This window comes from Lactuca serriola, chromosome 3 (genome assembly GCF_051521515.1).
Source record: "Lactuca serriola cultivar US96UC23 chromosome 3, Lser_US96UC23_V15, whole genome shotgun sequence".
In the NCBI taxonomy this organism is placed as follows: Eukaryota; Viridiplantae; Streptophyta; class Magnoliopsida; order Asterales; family Asteraceae; genus Lactuca; species Lactuca serriola.
The window spans coordinates 194516316-194528728 of record NC_136410.1 but is presented as its reverse complement, the minus strand read 5'-3'; the positions used below and the strand labels follow the sequence as shown (position 1 = coordinate 194528728).

General features: G+C 37.9%; 1 non-coding gene across 1 annotated transcript; it reads left to right on the top strand.

Moving 5' to 3' along the window:
- Positions 1-522: 522 nt before the first annotated feature.
- Positions 523-629, top strand: LOC145096376 (small nucleolar RNA R71). Its single transcript, XR_013703784.1, has one exon. It is a non-coding gene; the product is annotated as a small nucleolar RNA R71 (small nucleolar RNA).
- The last annotated feature ends 11784 nt before the right edge of the window (positions 630-12413 follow it).

The window sequence follows — 12413 nt, the reverse complement described above, 5'->3', positions numbered from 1 at the left end:
ATCTGATTTCTTTTCATGTACCGGTTCCTCTTTTTGATAAAATCCTCTCTCTGCTTTTGCTTATACTTTTCCTCCCTTGTCTTTTTGTACTCATCATATGGTAGCCATTCTTTCTTTGGTTTTTGCCAATTTTCATTAAACCTATCACTACTTGAATAGCACACTTGTACCTTCTAGCTCCCATTCTCATCAAGATCACAATCTTTTGCAAAGTGGGTCCCTTTACTGTTTTCACATCCCACTCTAATGGCATGGATGGATTGGTCCATCTTAGTCGTTCTTCGGTCCATGCTTTCCAATTTTGCCATCATTGTTCCCATGTCATCGATGACAGAATTCATTTCCCCTCGAGTCAAGTCATTCCTTGGGTTATGATATTCTCTAGAGTGCTTATAGAATTCTTCAACTAGTTCTTTGATCACCGGGGGTGCCTTCTTTTTGAGTGGTCCTTGCGAGTCAAGGAGCTGCCTAGTTGTTACATTGACTCCATCATAGAAAATGGAGACTTCTTGTTGACTGTTTAGATCATGATGTGGGCAGTTCTTTAGTAGGCCCTTGTATCTCTCCCAAGCCTCAGAAAGTGACTCTCCAACTTTTTGTTCAAATTTGGCTATGGCTTTCTTCAACTTGGCTATCTTCAAAGGAGGGAAAAACTAGTCAATAAATTATTCTTTCATCTTAGCCCATGTGGTGATGGATCCGGGAGGGAGTGATTTCAGCCAATCTTTCGCAGCTCCCTTGAATGTAACTGGAAGCTTACGAAGTAAAACGGTTTCGTGAGGTACATTTGGAACATTAAAGTAGTCGCTACATCGATGACCTCGTCCAAATGTTTGTATGCGTCTTCGTGATCTTTTCCATAGAAGGGAATTTCCTTAAGTTGAGCAAGTACGTCGCGGGAATCACGGGTTGCATGAGTCTTGGGCTGGTATCCTCATGTATCCTTTTCTTCCATTCACCCATGGGAACTTCATCGATGTTAGCCATGGTGTTGGCGGGTTCGTCTTCCAAATCTCATCCTTCTTCGGATTCGGTTTCTTCCCTTTCGGTTTCATACTCGGTGTCCTCCTTCTTCGGGTATTCGTCCGCCACTGAAAAGAAGTTGGATTCTCCTACTTTCTTGCCCTTTTTCTTACTAAAAACAACTTTTAGATTCTTCAACGGTGAATTCTGCGATGTTGCGATTTCTCATACGTTCTTGCCTTTGTTTTTCCTCAAGGTTTCTTCTGGGTCTTCAAGCGGTGGAATCAAAGGTATACCTCCTCCCCTGGTCATAAAAGAACTGTAAACAAAGTAGAAAACACGCATAAAAAAGATCAAAAATAAAATAAAAACGAAACTGAATTTCAGCGATGGACTCGTCGAGTAGCTTCGTTTGCACTCGACGAGTTCAAGGCTAAAACCGAAAAAAAATATATTCTTTACAAAATTCTAACAAATCAGATAAAATAAAACTAAACCTAATAACTAGACTACTAAAGCAGTGACTTCGTGCAAGATTAATCTCACACAAAGGATCGATAGTACTAGAAATTTGAATTTATTTTTGAACCATTCCCCGGTAACGACACCAAAAACTTGATGTGTGTTAAACTAACTAGTTTTATCGTACTTTTAATTTATGAATTTGACATACAAAAGGCAGTGGACTTGTCAATTGGTAATATGAATTAGCAAGTAGGGTATCACTCTTAGGGAACGGAAATTACTCTAACTACTAGAATTACCTAAAACAATTCATAAATTAAAAGGGTTTTCTCTTGTTTTGCAAGACTAGAAACTTAAATAAAACATAACTAATCAACTAACAGTTGAAAAACACGTAAAAACCAACTAAATTCAATGATCAAAAGGGTTTCTGTTCAGGTTCAACTCATTTACTCCTATGGTTAATTTTTATGGTAATGTAATAGATTAATTGTTATTGGTTACCGACTAAATTGATTAGATTCACATTCGTTATTATAAATCCTTAGAAAATAAATTAATTTAAGCAGTGATCAATTGATTAAAATAATAAATTCCCTAGCTTAATTAGTCGGTTTAAATAAGACTTGTAATTATCTAATTAAATTTGTGATTCAATTAACCTCTTGTTGATGGTGTATCACACAAGCTCACTCATTAATTGACCCATTCTCTAGTTAATCCTAGTTTCATATTCACTATTCCTAGGCATATGGCAATGTCTTCACATAAATCATATGAGATAAGCAATTAAGAGATGTTCATGCAGCTTAATTACTTAGCAATTAACAGAAAATAGTTATGGTTAATGCATAAGGGTCTTTAACAAGCTTAATTTAACAAAATTCACGACATAACAATTAATCAAAAGAGTAAATTAATCCATATGAGCAAACTTGTCTACCGTAAACAGAAACTAACGAAATTAGTTCATAATTACAGTAGATGAAAACCTAAAAACGAATTTAAACAAGCTAGACATAGTTCTATTCAAAGGTAAAGTGGAAAATTAAACCTAAGTTGCCTATTCTTCTTAGAATGGAGGATTAGGGTTCTTCAACGTTTTCCAAGCTCCAGATATCTCCTTGATCGTAAAGTAACTCCACCAAGATTTCAGAGAGAGCCTCCATTCGGGCTTGTTGCTTCTATTTATAGATTTCTCAAAACAGGGGCTACTCGTCGAGTAGACAACCGACTCGTCGAGTCTCCTTGAAGAATCCGTATACGGCAAGGACTTTACGTATTGCTTCGTGAATCTTCATGTGTACTCATCGAATAGACGATCCTGCTCGTCGAGTAGCTCCATAATTTGACTTCTTTCTTCGTTCTTCATCTCCCGACCTTCTGATCGCTTCTCCTGCTTCCGAGCGTATCTTTTGGACTAAAAATACAATTTAAACACTATTAAGTACCTTTTGTCCATAATGTGCAAATAATTAGTGAATAAATAAGGAAAATCTATACTTAATATATAGATAAATATGCACATATCAAAGGTTTCCAAGAGAAGGATATGGAGGTTGATAGCTTGGAACGTCCGGACTACATCGAGTAAAATCTATGGGGAAGGTCAAGCCAAAGAATTGAAACAAGGGCAGCTGACCTACAGGCAACTCAGGAGTATTTCTTTCTTTTAATTTATTTCATTTGTGTTGCAATTTTTTTGAGTCTTTCAGAGTTCCATGCAAAACAATTTTCATATCTAAAAGATTGACAGCGAGTCATGTTAAAAAAATGTTTTTGTGAGGATAATAGAAGAAAAATGCATGGGCATGTACAAAATTACATGGGCTAGGATTCAAAATGCACGACCTCATTTTTTACTATGTGTATCTGGTGAGTTTTTCCGAAAAAAAACACGGGCTATCTCAAAAACGCACGAACTTATTCACAAAAACACACGGGCTTAAATCAGACCGTGTATCTATTTTGAAGTTTTCCAAAGAAAAAAATAGCACGGGAAACTTAGAAAAGCATGACGTAAACTCACCCCGTGTATAGTGTCGCAACTTTTCAAAAAAATAATGGCATGGGTACGCACCCAAAACACACGGACCATGATTAAAATGCACATTCTTGTGAAGCTTATTCTTGAAACTCATGGTAGCACCATAAAGCACATGACCTACTTCTTGACTGTCTGTTGATTCATTCTCAAAGAAAAAATGTGCAAGAAAATTAAAAACTCACTTCCCTTGATCAACCATGTGTTTTTAGGGCTAAAGGAAATCAATTCTTTCCCTCACGATTGTGCTTCCTCACACTCTCTCGTTCTCTAACCCTATTCGACCGAAACTCACTAGACCCTAGCAAAAGGTTTCGATTTTATTTAATATACTGAGATTCAAGCACCAACGTATGTTGTTTGGAGTCGCTAACTTCATCTCCTTCATCATCTATGTCGAATTCCCCCCATGGAAGTGTAAAATGGGATTTTTCACATCAAAACCCTAGTTTTTGTTTTGTAAATTTTGACTTGATTCTTGTATTATGTTTCAAAACTCTTGTACAAAGGCTGAAGAGAATGCTTGGGGAGGTATTTTGGAAGGAATATTGGAATCTTTCATCTCTAATTGTGCATTCAATAATTGATGAGTTCAAGCTTTTCTTGAGGTTGAAGATGAAGTGAACAATTCAAGCAAACATCACAAATTCAAGCATTTGAATGGTACATTCCTTCCATATCTCACGTTTCATGCATTAATCGTAAGTTTGTTTGTCTAGAATGATTGAAAATCCATCCATGTGGTTCATATAATTGTTATTCATTCTTGTCTAGTTGTGCTTTAGCCTTTGGTCACCATTTTTTTGTCATATATTTGGTTTGTCATCATGCCAAAAATGCAAGAATCCAAAGCCAAAGGAACAATTGGATTGCACACCCTTCTCTTGAGCATCATGATTGGTATCGTCACCTAAAGGGTCATGAATACTCTCAAGAACAGTTTGTAGATATTCCCACTCTCCGAGAACTAAGAGTTTTATGATCGGTTGGGACAGTCTCCACACTTTGGCACCAATGGAATCGTTTAAAAACACAACTCTTGAATTCTTATAGTCTTTGGAATTCAATGACAATGCCAAAAGTCTCTCATTTCGTCTCATTCAATTGCAATTTGTTTCGAGTCTAAACAATTGTAGTGGGTTTTTGAGCATTCTACAAACAATACTTATGGTCCCAACATAGGGTACACATGAAAAAAAACCATTTACAAGGCCAATGTGTCTTGGAAGGAAATCACATGGCTAGATGACTACAAAGTTTGAAAAGCCAAAGAATCTAAAGTCATTCATCCGGTCCTAAGGGTGGTCCTTCGAATTATTCCTAAGATTAAATTCTCCCAAGAAGATGTTAGAAGAGACGGTAAGATGGAGTTAGAAATTCTTTGGTACATGGTCACCGACTTAAAAAAAATTACATTTTAGCGCCTTTCTTGCTTTCAAACTTCTCAAGGTCTCGACTAGCGATTCTGGACCTATTCACTGTAGCGATATTATCACTTATCTCACCACTCTCCTTTCTTGTGTCAAATGTTATTAAGAGAAGCATCGTAAGCTTGAGATAATCAAACAAGGATATAATGTCATCACATCTAATCTCCTTGCAGCCTCATATTTCATCCATAGAGAAAGTGATAGTATTTTTACATGGTTGTTGCAGGGTGAATCCCATTTCCGAGTTCCAGTTAAGGACTTCAGTCACCCCCCACCTCCAGCATGACATCACTCAGATATAGTGGTATATTCCAAATAATATTCCTCTTGATCCCATTGTATGCGCTCCCGGGCCTATCTCGAGAGCTCTTTAGCGGATGATCGTCGACCACGAAGATGACACTTGTTCTAATCCCCGTGTTCCTCCCGCTCACTCTACTCCTTCCATTATAAGGGGATCGAATTTTTTTTCGCCAATATAGAGCACACGTTACATCTACACCCGTCGGGCAACTCGATACTATGACACATACATGAGGCGTTTTGATCTCCTTGATCAGTTGCTGGTATTTGCGTTGATTTGTCTACAACAAACGACTCCATTCAGCAATTGGCGCAAACGATTCAAGGGTTATGCAGTACCTAGAGCGTTGGACCCCCCCATGGTCATTAGGTTGCCTTATCCTTTCAAGCATCAACGACGATACTTAATCATAATCTTGAGGAGGGATCTTTGTATATTAGGTTCTAGTTTCCTCAAGCATATCATCAGAAACATTTCAAAAATAAAAAAAACATTTTGCCTTTTCTTATTTTGACTTTCAAGTGCATTCATTTCAAAGCATCTAATAAAATTACAAAAAATGTTTTATTTTCAACTTATTCTTAGTTTGCATTCCGTCCAAAAAATCTACAAAATTTCCAAAAAGATTTTCAGTTTTTAGCATTTTTATCTTTTTCCATTTTCAAAAAAACATCAATCCAAGACAACCTAACTTAAAAAAAATAGTTGAGTTGGTATGTGTCTCATATGCCTTGAATTAGAATTGTTGGTTTTGCAATACAAATTTAAAAAGCAATCTAGTCACTCACGAACACGTCTCCCAAAGCTACTCGTACAAAACAGAGAATGAAGAGATTGACAACACCAAAGCATAATAACATTTTAGCTTAGAATTATTCACTTTTATTTAGAAACTCGATGAGTTGGAGGCCCCAAACTCGCCGAGTAGAGATGATTTGGACCGCAGATTTAGAAACCTACTTATCGAGTTGGGAGGCTCAACTTGATGAGTAGGCTGGCAGAAATGAAACCTTAATTCCAAGGTTTTTCACCCTATTTAAACACCTTAACCCTAAGGTGTTGGCCTCATCTCCAGCCTCCACTATCCAAAACCCTAAGCCATTTTTGGTAATTGTGAGCTGATCTTATGCATTCTTGGTGAGTTTGAAGAAAGAGAAGCTTGAAGGAGGAACAAGAACACGTGAGAGGGGAGTAGATCCAGAAGTTGGGCTTCATTTCTAATTTATCTGAGGCATAAAGCTTCAACCTTCTCTATGGCATGCTTATATCTAGTCTTAGGATGTTTTGCTTCATGTTTTGGTCGAAGTATGTTGATGGTTGGGATTTGGACGTCCCATTTGGGCAAACACTTCAGATCTAGGGTCTTAAGGAAACCTCACGACATAAATATGCCAACTATATGGCCATGGAAGTCCCATGCCACCTTTAGACCATACTTTTGGTCATTTAAACCCTATTAGATCATGCATGTGAGTAAACATGCGAGCTTTATGTGACCAAACTATCCCTAGAGTCCAGATTTGTGACCTCATAATCTATCTTGAAGTTTTGATGACCTTTTAATTCGGATCTAAATCATTTTGGGTTAGGGTTTGATTTTTTTCCGTGAGGAGAGTTTATTAATGGGTAAAGTTACAAACTTTACCCTTCTAGACGTATTTCTAGCTTGGATCTAGAAGATAGGCCCTGGATTTGAAGAATAGGGACTTAATGCATTAAGAAGGTTGACAGACTGAAGAAATCGACGAGTTCATAAGAGAACTCGACTAGTTGTCCCGACTTTGTTAGAAAAAGAGGGACTCAACGAGTTGTAGGAGAAACTTGACGAGTCGACCCGGGATATCATGATTTTATGAGTCAAGGAGGAAATCGGCGAGTTGGAGGAAAACTCGACGAGTTGGATCGCGATTCCATGATTTTATGATTCTTGAGAACTCAACGAGTTGAAGAGCAAACTCGATGAGTCGAGTCAACTCAAAGCATTGACTTTGACTTTTACTTTGACCAAATTTGACCCGTAAGGGATTATGAGTATGAAAGCGTACTAAAAGGAAATCTTTTATGTTTAAGAGGTTTATTTGGGTTGATATTCCGAGCCGAGGATTTTCAGCTACTTTCCAATATCCGAGTTGAGTTACCTTCCCGGTATAAGTGGGTCAAAGGCACTAGTTTCGGCCCACTAATAGTTGTTTACGGTAGAGATGATTGTCTTTGTAATAATTTTCTGTTATGCCACTATCTGTTGAGTTACCTTCCCGGTATGACACTAATGCTATGTTATTATGTGGTAGTGGTAGGGGTGAAATAGTCCCCGTAGCCGGTCGGAAAGACCGAAGGGGTCCAGCACCAAGATATGCTAGACAATATGTGATTTATGTGTTTATATGCTATGATATTATTTAGTAGTGGTAGGGGTGAAATAGTCTTCGTAACCATTTGAATGAGGCTAGAGGGGGTAGGCCAGCACCAAGATATGCTAGGCAGTTACCGGTTGAAAGAGACCAAAGGTGTAGGCCAACACCCAGATATGCTAGGCAGTTACCTGTTGAAAGAAACCGAAGGGGTAGGCCAGCACCCTGATATGCTAGGTAGTTACCATTTGAAAGAGACCGAAGTAGTAGTCCAACACCCGGATATGCTAGGCGGTTACCGGTTAAAAAAGACCAAAGGGTTAGGCCAGCACCCTAATACGCTAGGTAGTTACCGGTTGAAAGAGACTGAAGGGGTAGGACAGCACCCGGATATGCTAGGCAATATGTTATTGTATGGTATGTGGTATGATGGGGGAACTCACTAAGCTTCGTGCTGACGGTTTTTAGTTTTGGTTTCAGGAACTTCTTCTTCGAAAGGAAAGGAACCGGCATGCTCACAACGCATCACACTATGTTTTTCCGCACTTGAGATCTTTGGGAGTTATACTCTGATGTTTTTTTCTTATGACATGTTTTGATTATTGACATATGGGTTTTGAATTGGGATGATACTATGGATGTTTTCAGACTATTGGTTTTATAATAACTTAATTAAACATGAAATTTTTGGTCATCAATTTTGGGATGTTACAAGTTGGTATCAAAGCCTTGGTTTGAGGAATTTGGACACACTTCCAGGGTGTCTGGACTCAAATCGAGGGTTTGAGAAAATTTTACTAGAAAAATAATTTTTCCTAAATTAAAATTAAGGGTTTTTATAAAGAACAAGGAGTTGGATGCGTGCAATCGTTCGAGCTCAAGTAAGTTTTCCCCAAGATACCCATATATGTTTTGTTATAATATGAATTATGAATATGTGAACTGCATGCTACATTAGGGCTAAGGACCTAGGAAGGATGCCTTGTATGCTTATTGTATGTGCTTATTGAGCTGCATGCTAGAACTGATTAGTTAGTGATATAATGATCTGATTAGGATATGCATGGTTTTGGTTACTCAATGTGACAACCCGAAATTTCCATTCTATACAACATGCCAAGTCAATAGAAAGTCAAACTCATTCCTGCTATCATTCAACACAATTTAGAGTCCATTTGAGAGTTCCGAGCCTTGTACACTTAAGGAAGAAGTGTCGGGGTTTATCTCCTGAATTTATAGCACAAAGACCGAACCTTAATCACATTAACCATGAGTTCACGACCACCACATGGGAGTTTTCGGCCGTAAACTCCATGTGGGCCGTAAACTCCCCCTATATGGTGAAGATAAGGGTCATTTGTTCATTTCTTTCACTTTTTTGGCCCCAAATCCTCTCAAGTATCATCCCGACCTTTGTCCCCGATCTTCAAAACTCCTAAGTTTCTTGCCCTAATGAGTTGATATCTTAGATGATCTAGTAATATTACATGATTTCATCCGTGAAATCATTCCATTTTGTAGATTTTCAAGATCCACCAAGAACACACACTCGTGTTCTTGGCCAATATCGACCATTTGAGCTCGTAGATTGTAAGTACACTTGATCCAACTCATTGTACTCCATGTTTACCATGTTTTAGGTTATCATGCATACATATAGAGACATAAGAGTTGTCCTCAGTCAGTTCAGTACCTTTGGGTAGCAAAGGCATTACTTCAGGTAATGCACGTACATGGTTAGTAACTATTATAGGTTTAGTTAAGAGATACCACTTACCATTCCAAGTACAAGGAATCACACAAGAGTCAGTTCATTCATGAGTCTATACTAGTACATTACATGATACATGAGTACGTTTACATAGACACGCTTACATGAGTACATTTACATAGGTACGCTTACATGACTACGTTTACATATGCTTACATGATACATGAGTACGTTTACATAGATACGCTTACATGATACATGAGTACGTTTACATAGATACACTTACATGAGTACATTTACATAGATACGCTTACATGAGTACGTTTACATGAACACTGTTACATAGATATTATATGATGGGTTACTGTTACATATTATATGTGTAGATACTGTCATATATTTCTCCCTCTGATCTTTATCTTGTGACTCAATCACATAATCGACGAGATAGATTGGACTTTACATCCTAGTACCAAATACTTTGAGGGACTAACCATTCCTATAGCCACTGTTAGCTACAAAGGATAATGAACATCGACGGATGCCTACGGTTGATACCATTACAGGTATACTTTAAGGGACTAACTATTCCTAAACCCAGCTGTTAGCAACAAAGGTAAATGTACATCTACGGATGTGTTAAGTTAGCACTATTAGTTATCCTAGTGCAAAAGGATAGTACTTAAGTTATTATGTTATTTTCTTCCTTTACTTTGTGACATATTCACATGAATGACGAGGTAGGATATATATGATATAGATAACTATTTTCCTTATTACCTTTATATTGTGAGTCATACACATAAACGATGAGGTATACTTTAGTTTTATACTAATAGTTAAACAGGGAAAAACCATCACATTTACAGAGATGCGTACGTTCAAAACAGTCGGGTCTTGGTAGAAGACTACTTTCAAAACAGTAGGGTCTTGGTAGAAGACTACTTTTAAAAAAGTAGGGTCTTGGTAGAAGACTACTTTCAAAACAATAGGGTCTTGGTAGAAGACTTCCATCATAGGGATCATAGGGATTTCTAGGGTTAGTCAAACGCTTTCCATTACTTACAAACGTTTACATACTTATATGAGCTTTCTTTCAAAACAATGTCAAGACATCCATTACGAGTTTTACATATCAAAGACACATTAATACTTATGAATTCACCAACTTCTTGGCTAATACAAGCTTTCAAAATAACTTGTATTCTCAGCTCACACATAGACAGGTACGACGACCAGGTTTGTGAAAACGGAGCAGTCCAGAGTCGTCTTATTCTGATTATTCATTTTGTTGTTGTATACTATGAAAGAACACACTTGTAATTAAAATTCATACAATTAATGCAATGGTTGATGTTTTTGCTTGTTTACTACTTTACATTGTTGTGATACATTACATGACGTCCTCCGCCCCAGAATGTTTCTGCCGTTCTCAGTTTTGGGGTGTGACAGATTGGTATCAGAGCATTGTTTATAGTGAATATAGTATATCAAACCATAAAAGATATACTAACTATAAATACATTGGGATTAAAACACTCTGTCTAAGAGTTTATACTTTTAAATAATAAAATATTTAACAAAGTATACGTGCCTGCATTCATACTAAAATTTGTGTCACAATGACAAGAACAAAAGTTTTACGATTGTTGAATATCACAATTAAGCTCGGGGATGTATGATCAGTCTTGGGAGTGGCATAGCCTGATCAACTATGTTGTTCCGAGGAGTGATTAGCACATGACCAAGAATGGTTGTGATGTGTCAACAAGTCTAACAACTTACCAACACCACTACAATGAGAACATTATAACAGAACCTAAGTAAAAAATACCATAGGGGTGTTTTGTGTTACCATAATTACTTACTTGAGAACTAAAAAGGATCTTCATTACTAAGTTGATAGTTTCTAAGTCGATACACTAAGGCTATATGTAACTAGGCTGTTATAGACTTACAATCAGTGAAATTTTTGCTTTACCCCTATTCCTTGTGAATTTGGAGTTAAGGTCACTTGTTCGAAGGTGTATCCTGAGTTGATTACATATAACTAGTATGCACTTTACAAATAGCGATGTAACTAATGAAGATTTTATAATAATTATCTAGATAGTTTGTCTAATAATTAGTTCCTCACCCTAATTCTCGCATAGATAACATGGTTGGACTCCATCCCCACGACAACCCGTACCTTCCGAACGAAGTCATTGCTGGATGGTTTGGAGAAGAACCAAAGAATGATCATCCGGTCCCTTTGAATGATCACCATGCTGAAGTCCTCGCAGATGATGATAACTCCGAACCCGAAGTTGAGAACCCAACCCAGGCAGCTCCCTTTCCAATTCCTAACCCTCGTCCGGCTTTTCATGGCCCGACGCCTGAGTGGGTGGAATGCTTGGAAACATGGAGCCAAGGACAAGATCACCCATGCCATTTAATGGTGACCGAAGCTTTTATGGTCTGAGAAATGGGGGCCCGACAGACAGAATCTTGCCAATCCTGGTCCACGGAGTGGACCGAAATGAGATTCAAGGTAGGACAACCCTACATCAGATCACAGAACTTTTCACCAATGCGAGAATGCATACCCTCCGCACCATTCGTCTAGAAGATGCTCGCAAGAGATCTGAGAGAAACCATGAAACCTTGCTGCAAGCACTGGCTAATTCACGAGCCAAATCCATAGAACTCCGAGTACGCCAGAGGGTGTACGAAAGACACCTGCTTGATGTGGAACGTCAACTGGCTGAGCTGAGAGTTCACCAGAAGGATGATCGTCACCAGTAGGAGATACTTTAATTTCCTTCTTGTTTTAAAAGAATTGTGTTTCTATCTATGTCCTATTAGGCATTTTATATGCAACTGCCTTGTACTGTAGGTACTTTTAGTTAGGCCTTTATGCGGCCAAAACTTTTGATACTCCGGATATGATGAAAGACCTGCTTAAAGGTCAATTTTCCCTGAACTTATTTCATCTTAAACATCGTTGATGTTGACAGTCGGCTAAATTCTGTGTCACGTTTTTGTTCAAATACTCTCATCATACTTTCGTTGGAGTCCATCTGAATCATGCTTTAGTCAAGTCATTGGACTATAGTAATTTAAAATCCAGAGATATTTCCGAGTCTCTTTCAGTGGTTGGATC